Source organism: Dermacentor variabilis, chromosome 11, assembly GCF_050947875.1.
Source record: "Dermacentor variabilis isolate Ectoservices chromosome 11, ASM5094787v1, whole genome shotgun sequence".
NCBI classification, from domain to species: Eukaryota; Metazoa; Arthropoda; class Arachnida; order Ixodida; family Ixodidae; genus Dermacentor; species Dermacentor variabilis.
In genome coordinates, this window is record NC_134578.1 from 55,754,976 (window position 1) to 55,768,234 (window position 13,259).

Below are 13,259 nucleotides of genomic sequence, written 5' to 3' on the forward strand. Positions count from 1 at the left end.
CAACACATGCGTTAGAATCTGGTAAATACCATAATCAAACATTGGGAACTATGGTTATCCTTGAAAATCGTCCTGGGGTGGGCCGAAAATAGGTATTTTTGGCGAGAGGTGATATCTGTTCTACACATTCACTGTCCCCTAAGCTACACTGAGACAGATGCTGCCACTAAAGGCATTGGTATCGCAGTCGCCATTGAGATCAGGTGCATACATGCTGACACAAGTCCGAATTATTTGGTGAAGGCGAATTTTAGGAACAAAATAATGAAAGGTTGTGCCCGTAGAAATGCATGGGCACTGGCTGGTATGTTTGGCTGGCATCAAATTAACAGAAAAATCGACTTAAACAGAGTCGAATTATCAGAAGTCACTGTAATGCATAAGTGGGGACGGTAAAAACATAAGCGTGCTCAAAACTAATACTAGTAGTCGCAAGAACAATAAGATGATATACAGAACAAAAGTAAGCTAACAGGGTTTGGCTAGAAGAGCTCTCCTGTGTCACTTCATGTGCGCTTCATAGCCAGTGTCCATTTCACCCCTGATGCATCTTGCAGTACTTAGTGCAAGAAAAATGAAGAGTTGAGCTAGTAATAAAAATGAAGTCTAAGAACAAAAAAACAGGGCATTCACAGAACACAATCATAGGATGAAAAAAATTCAGCGGAATCCATCCCACGATGACTGGTGGCAGAAGTACATGTAGCATTCAAGCAATATAACGGCACACCATATTGCAGAAGTGACGTTTATTTAAAATTTGTTACTTTAACACTGCTTTGGCTATACGCAACATACACGGTCTCCGATGTCGGCGCACTTTGGTATGGCACTTGCTTACCAAGGTAGCCCACGAACATGATGGCATGACAACTGTACGACAACGATGCAGTGACGATAAAATGATATAGGAATGATGTCAGTGGAATGACAAAGGTGGTATGATGACGGGTCATGATACATCCACCAACTTCACAGTGCACTTGCCAGGATACCTCAGAGCTATACAGTCATATCGAGCCGTCAGTTGGCACTTGCATCAGAACACTTGTGCCTTCTCTCGTCACACCTGCGTACATACTGCGACACAGACTTCGACCATCACTCATGTGTTATGAGAGGAAGCTGAAGGCCAGGAGATACAAGAGCTGTGCAGGAAAAACGTCAGTAGATGCGAGAAGCAGGAGTGCTCCTACAGCTAAAATTTTTATAGTACATTCGACTTTCACTCCTGTGTAAAACAGAGTGAAATGCTAAAGTTGCTTGGTACAATTTGGTGGGCATTATTACAATTCAATTCACAATATTTTCCAGGTCTGTAATTCTCTCTGTCACCCGTTCGCCACTTCAAAGATCGTGGGCTTTGTGAAAAGAAGATACAACACAAAGGGAACAATGCGTTTTGCAAAAAAACAATGCACATGTGCACACTCCCTTCTTTTCCATGTCTGTTCAAGTTACAAAGAAAGCAATAACGTATTCTATAATAAGTACTTTGTTCGTGGAATGAGAGACGGGCAGAAGAATGAAAATTGTTCCTTCAAATGCAAATCTTGTTTTGGGCTGAGCAGTATTTTTCTACCAGTACCTGTTCTTAGAACACCATACAGCCCGCACAAAAACACTAGAACAGCAGAGAGAGAAGGTTTAAACGCTATCTTTGAGGCCATTATGCAGAAAAAAATGGTTGGGGTGGAGATTCACCTTCTTAGTATTTGATCTATATATATATTGCAATGAATAAAACCATTATGAAGAGTTTCTCAATTTGGTTGCTGGTATTCTGAAGAAGACTGCCTATGGTACCCCCAAGTGGGGCCGACATTATTGAGAGGTTCGTAGGCTTGGGTGCGTTACAACACAATTCAAGAGTTAACAATAAGTAAAAGAACACAAATAATAATAATAAAAATGGCAGCGTATGTTCAATGAACGCTCATTGGAAAGAAAGTAATAGATCTTTTGAGAGTGGCGCATGGAGATGTACGATCGTTGGCGTAAGCTGGCATGCCTGATGCTGCTACAGACTGTCACACTGTTATATGTTTAGTTGCACTTCATTTTTTGTTATCATATTGCGGGTTTGTATGTGTGTCCAATTGCAATATAAAGAAAGGCAGCTGGATGTTGACGGTAGTATGAGTCATTTTCCTATGCTCTTTTGCTGCCTTCGTTTACATTCTGATAAGCCTTGAATTCTTAAGCTATTGTTATACAAAACGTCACCGTAAATTGAGATTGGTAAAAAAAGAAAGGATTCGCCCCAGCTGTTCCAGTCCACTTTCTTACGCCAGGCATTGATTGGTCAAATTCTTTCCTCAAAGTGAAGTTGAAAATGTTGCAGAACTCTGGCATATTGTGCAACTGCAGGAGGCAATGGGTTCTTTGCGACAGCAGCAGGCTCGGGTTTTCTTTGGCGTCACAGGAGAGCTGGCAAAAGCGTGCGAAGAACGCCGCGTGGGCCTCGGGGCACAGCTTGAGGTACCTGCTGTTGGTTGTTGCAACGCCGAAGCTTGCCACCAGGGTGTCATACACGAGCTGCAGCCTCTGAGCACAAAACCTGAGCACCCCTCTGGATCTGCCAGTGCTCCCATGAAATGATATAGTGTGAATTGTGCTATTTGCCGTAGGACATATTTAATCAGTCTATATGTATTTAAGGAATCGATTGGTAGAAGTATCTTGTATGCAAGATGATAGGCTAAAGGCCAACTCCAACGAAATTTTGGACGGTGTAGAAAGCCTAGCTTCAGATGATGTAAAAATAGAAGAACCTCTGTGTAAATTACTACGCTTAGAGTATAAGTGGATACAAAAATTACTTGCAGAAATAACATTTTTGGTACCAAAACTGAAAAGAAAAAACTGCCATTAGAGCAACTAAGGCAATTTTTTGATGTCCACTGACCTTAAAATTTTGAATATACGTTCTCTTTTTCACTCTGAATTTCTGTGCCAAATGATATGACTGCAAGTCACGGTAGTTTCCCTGAAAATGAATTTTAAAGATTAGCTATGTGTTCCCAACTCAGGCTCACGAATGTATGACTTTTTAATGGCCACCCTGTGTTTGTGACCTCGTAGACTACACCGCCACTTCGCCCAGAAGTGACAAAGCTGACTCATTTTTCTACGAGCCAACAGCCGGCAACGATCGCTTTGACAGACGTCATAACCGTTGGTTCCCTTCGTCTTGCCCGAGCACATTGCATTGAGCTCGAGCACATTAGCTACCTTGCGTGGTGGCAGCGAGTCATCAGCAAACGGCGATCCTTCAGCGCTCATATCATCATTGAAATTGTCTCTAAAATCGCTGCTGTCTAGTTAGAAAGAGCTGGAAAAGCATCCCTTGACATCAGGAGACATCTCAACCTCACTTTTTTTATGTGAGCAGCACATGTAATGCGTGTTAGTACTACGGTAGTGTAGGAATTCATCGTGACGTCAAACAAAGCAGCCAACTGTTTTGGTTTCAGTACCTTGTTTATTGGTTATTTAAAGGGACATTAAAGCGAAACAATAAATCAGTTTAGATTAATGAAGCATTGTCTGAGAACCCTGCAGGCAGTCATTTGAAAAAAATAGTTTGATTATTAGATGAGAAAATGAAGGTCCAAGTATCAGTATTTGAAATTCACGCCGAAACTCCAGCGCCGGTACCTCAGCATGATGTCAGGGATTGCGAAGTATGTTTTCGCATTTGGGCCGCGTTGGCTGAATAAAGGTTCCTGAAACATGCCATGTTTAATACTTGGTTCCTTTAGAACACAATGTAGTCAATCTGTACTGCTATTATAATTAGTAGGCCCCTGAAAATGCATTCAAAATCCAAGACGTCACAGCCCCCAGGTGCGGGAACTTGCGTAGGCATCGCCACATGCATTTCGTTCTTGCGCTTTTTCTGGCTTATCAAACGTGTTATCATTGTAAGAGTGGTGTTTTTGGTGTTGTAGAATGGTCATTTACAGATACAGAAGAAATCATTTCTCACTTTAGTGTCCCTTTAAGGTTACTGATGAGTTTCGAAGCAAACTGAAGCAACCTACTGCTGAGAGGACCGTCAAAGCCGTTTGAAAATGACAGTATCCTCATATAGTTAAAGAGTGCGCTAGAGTCGCCCATTGACACTCCTCGTATGTGACACATGACCCAAAACATTGAGTGAGAACCAGCGCGGCCAGCGTGGTTCTCACTGTTCTGGGTCGTGCGTTGAAACTGCTGTTCAGTGTTCACCTCATGCTTGCACACTGCTGTCATATTGTCACCTACCGTAGTGCAAATGTTTCATGTAAGCTCTGCCTCCCGTGCGGCAAATATTCTGTGCGAGGTCTCTACATTTCGCCTTTGCGCCGCCCTGGCTTTCTACTACTTAGCTAATTTGGAATGCGAATGCAACGCAAACAAGACGAGGGCACTTAAGGAGAACATGATCAGACAGGCACAACTCTATGGGCATTAATGTGCTTTTCTCATGTCCTTGTCTGATTCGTGCAATACTAGTATTCCAAGATGGCATGCCAACAAGCCCATATTTTGCCATTTCCTGCAGCATTCTCAGTGTGATAAACCCCCAATGAGGTGATACACAAAGCCATCGCTTCATGCCACGTGCGCTTGACTGTTGATAGCCACTTACATCCTACATGACACCTTTGCGTCTACACCGTCCTTCGAACACTTGTGTGCCATTTCATTCTTACCTGATGACATCACATTCTTCTCCTGCAGTCTTGCTGGTCGCCAAGGCTGGCCGGCACATAACTCACTCTGATTCCTGATCTTCAACTGCACGGCCAGCGTAGTTCTCACTGTTTTGGGTCATGCGTTGAAAATGTCAGAGGCCATGCACTTGGATTTGTCATATCTGCCAAACACCAGGAGCATGTGTCATCGGTGCAGAGAATATTTATTGACTGCATGCTAATGAGCATATTAGATAATTATCAGACTTGTAACTTGCCAAGATTGCTTCAGTAGCATATGCCATAGAGCTTACTACATTAATTACTACAGGGAACTCTGGCACTGCAAACGTTCAGCCAGGATTTGGCCCAATGGCTTCTGCGACTCGCGTCGCCAACAGCGTGTCGGTGGCATAGTTGAAGTACGTTGGGACGCCCACCGGGTAAAGAAGAAGCATGCTGGTAGAGTGTTTGGACCACCACGGATGAGGCGAGCCGCGAGTATGCCATGTGGGGCAATTACAATGTTCAACCCTCTCAGAAGTTATGAAATATGGCTCACAACAATGCGTCAAGCAAACACCTCTCCATTGTGTTTTATATGTACTACACAGACAAACGCCAGTGCTGCATGGAAGGTAACGTTTAACATCAACTCGCCACTCTTGTGTTGCACAAAACGTTGAAGAAATTAAACATTCGCTGTCAACATCACTGCTTATTATCATCAATAAAAGTAAACAGCACAGAAAGATTCTCTTACGTTGATTCCTACAGTGCTTAGGATCTGCATAATTTTATTTTTGTACTTTACTTCATTTGTTGGTTCTTTCTTTCGTTATTTCGTTCCTATGCTTTTATTGTTGGACCTGAGTGGATGTACTTGTGTTGGGTTGAGGCCGTACAATTTTTTTTAAGATTGCTTAGCTCTCACAGAGAAAATGCAAAAGAAGTTGCGCTTGCAATTGCTTGCAAATTCACTCTTGAAGAAGGTCGGACTCCGGCCGAGAAAATGTTTGTTTTTGCTTTTTTACATGCTCCCGCATTTAATATATATATATATATATATATAGCCCTGAGATGAGAGAATTGTCATCTTACCTTCGCTATTATGCTGGCTCCAGAGAGTCGTTGACCCTGGCCACGAATGCCTCAATGTTGTCTCGGCGAAAACTACGAACGTCCTTTCCGCCCGCAACCCACGAGTCGCAGACGTAGCCGTAAAAGTCGCTGCACGGATCCTTGTGGCATTGAAAGTGGCCAGGTTGTCGCGCTCAGCAAAGCACTTGACCGTGATGCAGGCCAGCGGCGAATCGGGGGCCATGGCGTAGTATGCGAGGACCAGAAAAGTGACCAGCAATGAGAAAATTATGGCGCTTGTGGAGACCACGGCACCGGTCAGGAGGAGTTGTTGCTTGTCTTCGAGTTCCGTCATGAGCTTCACGTCCACCGCTGTGCGACAGGAAGACATGCTGGAAGTACAGGTAATGGAAGGACAGGTTATCCGTCTTGCATAGCCTATCATTCTCTATATGGGTTTGCTTTTCTTTCTGAAAACGGCTAATTTTGCAGGTGAATGGAGCGGCCATCTCCCCCTCCTGCACCCTCGCCCCTTACCTTAAGCTCTGGGTAAGAGTAACAGTACCATAGGGATGAGTTAGGGTAACGAGTAATGGGTCGAAGAGCTTGTTGCAGGAACTCGCAAGCCCTGATTGGCATACCACCAAAATTCTTGAAAGCATATGTATGCACTCAATGCATTTTCACTGTCTTACCCTATAGGGTTGAAACATGATAAGAATTAGAAGGAATGAGGCAATACCGCAGAATAAATGATGGAAGAAAAGTTGTAGATGTAACTGCAAATGGTTAGAAGACGGCTGTAGGAATTGGCAAGCACCTTTTTTTGCAGGTTGAAGACTTAAACATTAGTTATTATTTTTGCGCAGTTTTATTATTTTTATGGTGGCAATTACTGTATGTCTGCACAGAACATGACAGTTCATGTGTCGCATCCCGGCTTACATGAATGTATTCTGCATGCCATCCGAATTGGTCATCAAATTAATCCTGTTGATTGATGCTGGGAAATCGGGCTGCCAAGTTGGCGTTGGCGCTTTAAGATGTAGCATACAATGCAGGCATATAGATTTTGTATTTTTCGAAATGGGTTCGTGTAACTATAATGAACAGTAATAATGACTATTTGACAAGATTGCCTAGCCAGTGGCTCTGCAAGTCTTCATAATAATATGTTTGTGACTTGTGTGTATTGTGATTGCACAATAAATATGTGGGTATCGTAATTTGCATACGCGCACGAAAAGCAATTCGTGTAGTTGAAGATCAGGAATTGGAGTGAGTTATGTGCCGGCCAGCCTCGGCACGAGCAAGATCACGTGTGAAGAATGTGATGTCATCGACTAAGATTGAAACGGCGCACAAGTGTTAGAAGAACGGCGTAGACGCAGTGGTGTCATGTAGGATGTAAGTGGCTATCAAACAGTTAAGCGCGCATGGCGCGAAGCGATGGCCTTGTGTATCACTTTGTCAGAGGTTTATTGCACTGAGAATGCAGCAGGAAATGGCATAATGCAAGCTTGTTGGTATGCCATTTTGGAATGCTAGTGTTGCACGAATAAGACGAGGACATGAGACGAGCACATTAATGCCCATAGCACTGTGCCTGTGTGATCATGTTCTCTTTACATGCCCTAATCTTGCTTGCGCTACGTTAGCATTCCAAATTAGCTAAGTAGTGGTAGCCAGGGCGACGCAAAGGCGAAATGTGGAGACCTCGCAGAGAATATTTGCCGCACGGAAGGCAGAGGTTACGTGAAACATTTGCACTACGATAGGCAACAATACGACAGCAGTGTGCGTGCATGAGGTGAACATTGAACAGCAGTTTTAGCTCAGCATAGTGCGCTACCATGATACGTCACCTCCACATGCACTGTGTGCATGCAAGTCCTGTGCTGTGGACAACTGGCAGTTGGAACCATTGCGTGACAAGGCAGTACCAGGACCGCCGGCTCCGTTACGAGTTTACCCTTGCTACTTGCTTGTAGTAGCCGAAAAACATGTAAAATTAGCCATCACTTAGTCTCATCTTATGCTGAGATGAAAGCGCTGGTGCTGCTTTGTCGTGATTATCGATATCAGAGGTTTGTCTCAAACCTGTTAGGCCTAGGAGACACCGCCAATCCACGAAAGCGTTCAGGTTTCTATGTACGAGGTGGTGCCACAGCAGTATCTTTGGGGATGCAGAATGCTTGAAAAGTCACATTCTTCAGTGCATCCATAGGTATACTTCTGGGCTCTAGCACACTACACAATGACAGTGTGGTAAAGCGTTAATATCTTGGCATATTGACAACGTCTCCGTTGATGGCGGTCACATGCACCATGGGCCTAACGTTCAATGATAACACATCTCGCAAAGCTGAAATATTCTATCGTAAATTGTTGACACAGCATTTACTGTGCGTTTCCTGAACGGGTTGCCCACATGTGCTGGCAAAATATTAATCTATCATATAAATGTTTCCTGACCAAAAACGAAGTTATAGAAGGAAAGGATTCTGATGATGGTTCGTACACCTTGGAGAAATTATCCGTTACTTGAACTTGACTTTCTACTTGTTTCTCCGTAACGAAAATCTCGCGTCACGTACTCTATGCTTGTGTCACAAATCTCCGTATCTAGCGCACTGCGCGGTTAGTTTGTCAGGAGGAAAATAAGTATTGACCTGCAGATTTCATGCCGCTCTTCCATTCAGAGCTTTTGCGTATTGATATGTGCACTTTGCTGTCCACGCTGTGCACGTTGTCGGCATATTGTTTCTCTCCTTGCCTCTTTGTCGTTGTGCGGTGTCTGCGCTGTGGCTCATCTGGCGGAGGTGCCGCTGGTTGTGCGGTGGACGCAGCAGGAGGCTATTGATCATCCGCGGCCTTCTCCAGCTGTGTCTTCTGCTCCTGGTTAGCCATCTTGTCACCCTTGTTTTTTGACATTGCTATAGGGGATATGCGCTGGTCCTGTGCACATGCCGGTGCACTGGCCTCGGCCTGATTGATCTTACTCTCCTGTGACACAGCTGGAGAGACTCAGTGCTTGCTTTCTATAGAGCCGGTAGCAACGTCAGCTGTTGCGGCAGACGAGGAGGCCGGTTGGCCTAGACAACCGGACAGGGAGGCAATTTCCAGGCCTACGGTTCCTGTGTGATGGTGCATCTGGAGCGATTTGGTTTTGATTTATGGTAACAGTGGTTGCGGGACCATAGGACGAGGAGGAATGGTGGTTCTGTTTAGTGGACTCCTTGCCAGCAGTCGCACTGGTGGTCTTTACAGTGTCCTGAGGCATCGCGGCGGTGGAATTGTCATTGGGCTCAGACGCCGTGGTAAGGAGCGCCGACGTCCCAGCCATAGACACCCGACACGACTTTGTCGAAGCTCTTGTCACTGCTCAATTGTTTCTCTCTTCTTTGTGTCAGTCCCGACACCTTTCTCAGCCGATTCCTTGTACCTGCCGTGAAATAGCGAGAAACTGCCGCTCACGAATTGTGAGCGGCAGAGAGCAGCACACTCGCTCACGAGTGCACTCACTTGCACTCATTTCAAAGGCGCGAGTGCGAGTGAGGGCCAGTGAGTGTGAGCGGAGATGAATGCAACTGAGTGCCAGTGAGTGTGATCGGAGGTGACTGCGAGTTCAAGTGAGTGCCAGTGAGTGTGAGTGAATGTGAGTGCGAGTTCAAGTGAGTGCCAGTGAGTGTGAGCCGAGGGGAGTGCCAGTGAGTGTGAGCGGAGGCGAGTGCCAGTGAGTGTGAGCGGATGTGAGTGCGAGTTCAAGTGAGTGCCAGTGAGTGTGAGCCGAGGTGAGTGCCAGTGAGTGTAAGCGGATGTGAGTGCGAGTTCAAGTGAGTGCCAGTGAGTGTGAGCCGAGGTGAGTGCCAGTGAGGGTGAGCGGATGTGAGTGCGAGTTCAAGTGAGTGCCAGTGAGTGTGAGCGGAGGTGAGTGCCAGTGAGTGTGAGCGGATGTGAGTGCGAGTTCAAGTGAGTGCCAGTGAGTGTGAGCCGAGGTGAGTGCCAGTGAGTGTGAGCGGATGTGAATGCGAGTTCAAGTGAGTGCCAGTGAGTGTGAGCGGAGGTGAGTGCCAGTGAGTGAGCGGATTTGAGTGCGAGTTCAAGTGAGTGCCAGTGAGTGTGAGCCGAGGTGAGTGCCAGTGAGTGTGAGCGGATGTGAGTGCGAGTTCAAGTGAGTGCCAGTGAGTGTGAGCCGAGGTGAGTGCCAGTGAGTGTGAGCGGATGTGAGTGCGAGTTCAAGTGAGTGCCATGGAGTGTGAGCGGAGGTGAGTGCCAGTGAGTGTGAGCGGATGTGAGTGCCAGTGAGTGTCAGCCGAGGTGAGTGCCAGTGAGTGTGAGCGGATGTGAGTGCGAGTTCAAGTGAGTGCCAGTGAGTGTGAGCGGAGGTGAGTGCCAGTGAGTGTGAGCGGAGGTGAGTGCCAGTGAGTGTGAGCGGATGTGAGTGCGAGTTCAAGTGAGTGCCAGTGAGTGTGAGCCGAGGTGAGTGCCAGTGAGTGTGAGCGGATGTGAGTGCGAGTTCAAGTGAGTGCCAGTGAGTGTGAGCCGAGGTGAGTGCCAGTGAGTGTGAGCGGATGTGAGTGCGAGTTCAAGTGAGTGCCAGTGAGTGTGAGCCGAGGTGAGTGCCAGTGAGCGTGAGCGGATGTGAGTGCGAGTTCAAGTGAGTGCCAGTGAGTGTGAGCGGAGGTGAGTGCCAGTGAGTGTGAGCGGATGTGAGTGCGAGTTCAAGTAAGTGCCAGTGAGTGTGAGTGGAGGCTAGTGTGAGTGAGTGCCAGTGAATGTGAGTGGAGGTGTGTGCGAGTGCAAGTGAGTGCCAGTGAGTGTGAGCGGAAGTGAGTGCCAGTGAATGTGAGTGGAGGTGAGTGCGAGTGTGAGTGGGTGCTTGTGAGTGTGAGTGGAGGTGAGAGTGAACGTAAGTGCGGGGCCTGAAAAAAATTATTTTGATTGAGTGTGGGTGAGTATTCTTCCACACTGCCGACCTATGCCCATGGCTGCCCAGGAAACCCCTCCATGCTAGCACACTTTAGCAGATCATCGCAGATGCTGACAATTCGGCCGTGTAGGTGTTGTGTGTTGGTCGCCGGGTCAGTCCTGTCTAAGAGGTTCACCTAAATGCACGTGTTCGGCTTCAACAGTGGTGAGTGCATTCATTCCTGTGCACTTTGCATGTACCATAGAAAAAGTCCGAAGTGCCGACTCCAGCTTAACTCCAACTGAAACAATGGAAAAGCTAGCTGGGGCGGGAACGATAGCTGTATATATCAACGCACGAGAGTCGGAGACAATGTTCGGATATGCCGACGGAATCGGTGATTGCCACTTTTGCTGGAATTTTCTGTCCAACAGAGATCAAACTGTGTCCCCTTATATTCTGAGTGGAGTCTCTTGCACCGCGACCGCTACAGCCTCTCAATTGTTGGATATTTAGTCATAGTGCTGGCGGGTGCAAATCAATTGACCAACGTTGTCGCGCAAGCGGAGCTAGATCACACAAAATGTCTGCAATGACCAAAACGAACGATGCTGCTTATGTTGGGAAAGTCATTCCGCTAACTATATATATTCTAACTGTTCTGCTCGGGGCCAAGCAATACAGATACTGGAACTAACAGTCGTTGCTCCAGGTGCGACGTTGCTCCAGGAGGGAGGACATCACCACAGTGCCAACGCATAGTCTATGGCCAAGGAAAGGACGTATGGATATGGTATAGTTACAGCTAGACAGCAGTCCATTATGGACACCCACATATCACTGCACCCATAAAAAACGGCAGTAGAAAAAGTTGTGGCCAAGGCTATGGAACGACTCGTAGTGAGTCTTGGTGATCCTGTTTTCCTAGCTATCACCGCGCAAATAACTAATGCGGCGCAGACTATTGAACTAGGTCCTGTATCATCATAGTTAACAGATTCTGACTTACAGGCTAGTGAAAAAAAGGCACAGATGATTACGTCTAATTATTCCGACTCTCCAAATACCACTCAAGTCTCCATTGCTACTAGTTAGCAGTCAGAATAGCCAAGATGTAGAACGACAAATGGCGGGCGTATAGAATACCGCTCGGGGACAGGAAATACCTACGTCCCCCATCAGCGAGGAATATATCTAATTTCCTCATCTTAAGTCCAATAAAAGCCAGCCATCCCTATCGAAAAAACTTCGTATTCCCCGTAACTCGATCCTATACCCAATAAACTCATGTGACATATGGGAAAACGCAGCTTTTATATGGGAACCTGTATGCCTCATATCGGATTGTTAGCTATAGGAGTTGTGGAGCATACTTTTCGGTAGAGAAACTTCAAATTAAAATTAAATATTCTAAAGAAGGCAGTTTCGATGTACCAAATCAATGTCCCGAATATCGGAGCGATTATGAATTTTAAGGAGCTGTGTTTAAGCAGACAGTTGATAGGGCAAAAGAAGAGCACGACTGCGAATATTTTGATTTCCTGTCGAAATTCTATAGTAAACGAAAATGATATTTTTTTCGTACTAGAAAGGCGATTTTGCGAACATGTAATGTTGCCTGTTTCGTTTCAAATTCCGTCGAAAACACTAGAAAAAATTGCTATGGGATTATATCTTCGATTTTATTCGCTTTTGACAAATCGCTCCATTATACGAACGCCGTCGAACGACTATACAGAAATTTCTATGGAAGAATTGGCTAAGATTGTGGAAGGACTACCTGATTCAGCTCCCGGTGGCGATTGTGTGACCTATACCATGTTAGAAATAATATGTAGGGGGTCTTTTGTTGATATTTTAAATGTCGTTATTCACGTCTGTGAAATTTTTGGGAATTTCGTGTGCTTGGAAAATGCCTAAATTAATTCCATTTCTTAAGTATCAGGGTGAAGGATACACCGTAATAATATTCTACCAATAGCACTAACCTCAAATTTGGTGAAATATGTGAAATATATTCAGGGCAAACATTTGCTTTACCCATGCCAAAGTGGAGTCAGACCAAGGCATTCAATTTGACAGGCCCATGTTAATTTAGAAAGACGAATAAAAATAGCAAGGCGCGAAGGGCACGTTGCTGATCTTGCTACTCTAGATATTTGAAAAGCGTACGATAGTGTAGAACATAAAATTTTTTTAGGATGTATCAAAGAAATTTAGAGTTCCTAAATATCGTGTGACATCGATAGATGAATTTTTTAACGGGAAGTAATTTTACTCTTCTTAAGGAGGCTCTTCATCGTGTACTTACAAGCAATCACGCGGTGATCCTCCAGGAGCTCTAACATAACGTATATTATTCAATTGTTGACTCAGTTTCATTCCATGTCATTGTGATATATATATATATACGTGAAAGCGTTCTTTGAATCATATATATAGACATTCACTCATTATATATAAGCGCTTGCAGACCTGCGGCTCTTCATAAATGCTAGGCAATATTCAAGTTTAGTTTTTCCGCTGAACAATCCGGTGATCATATCACTTTGCTATCGCCTCGAAAGTGTACCACAAATAGGTAT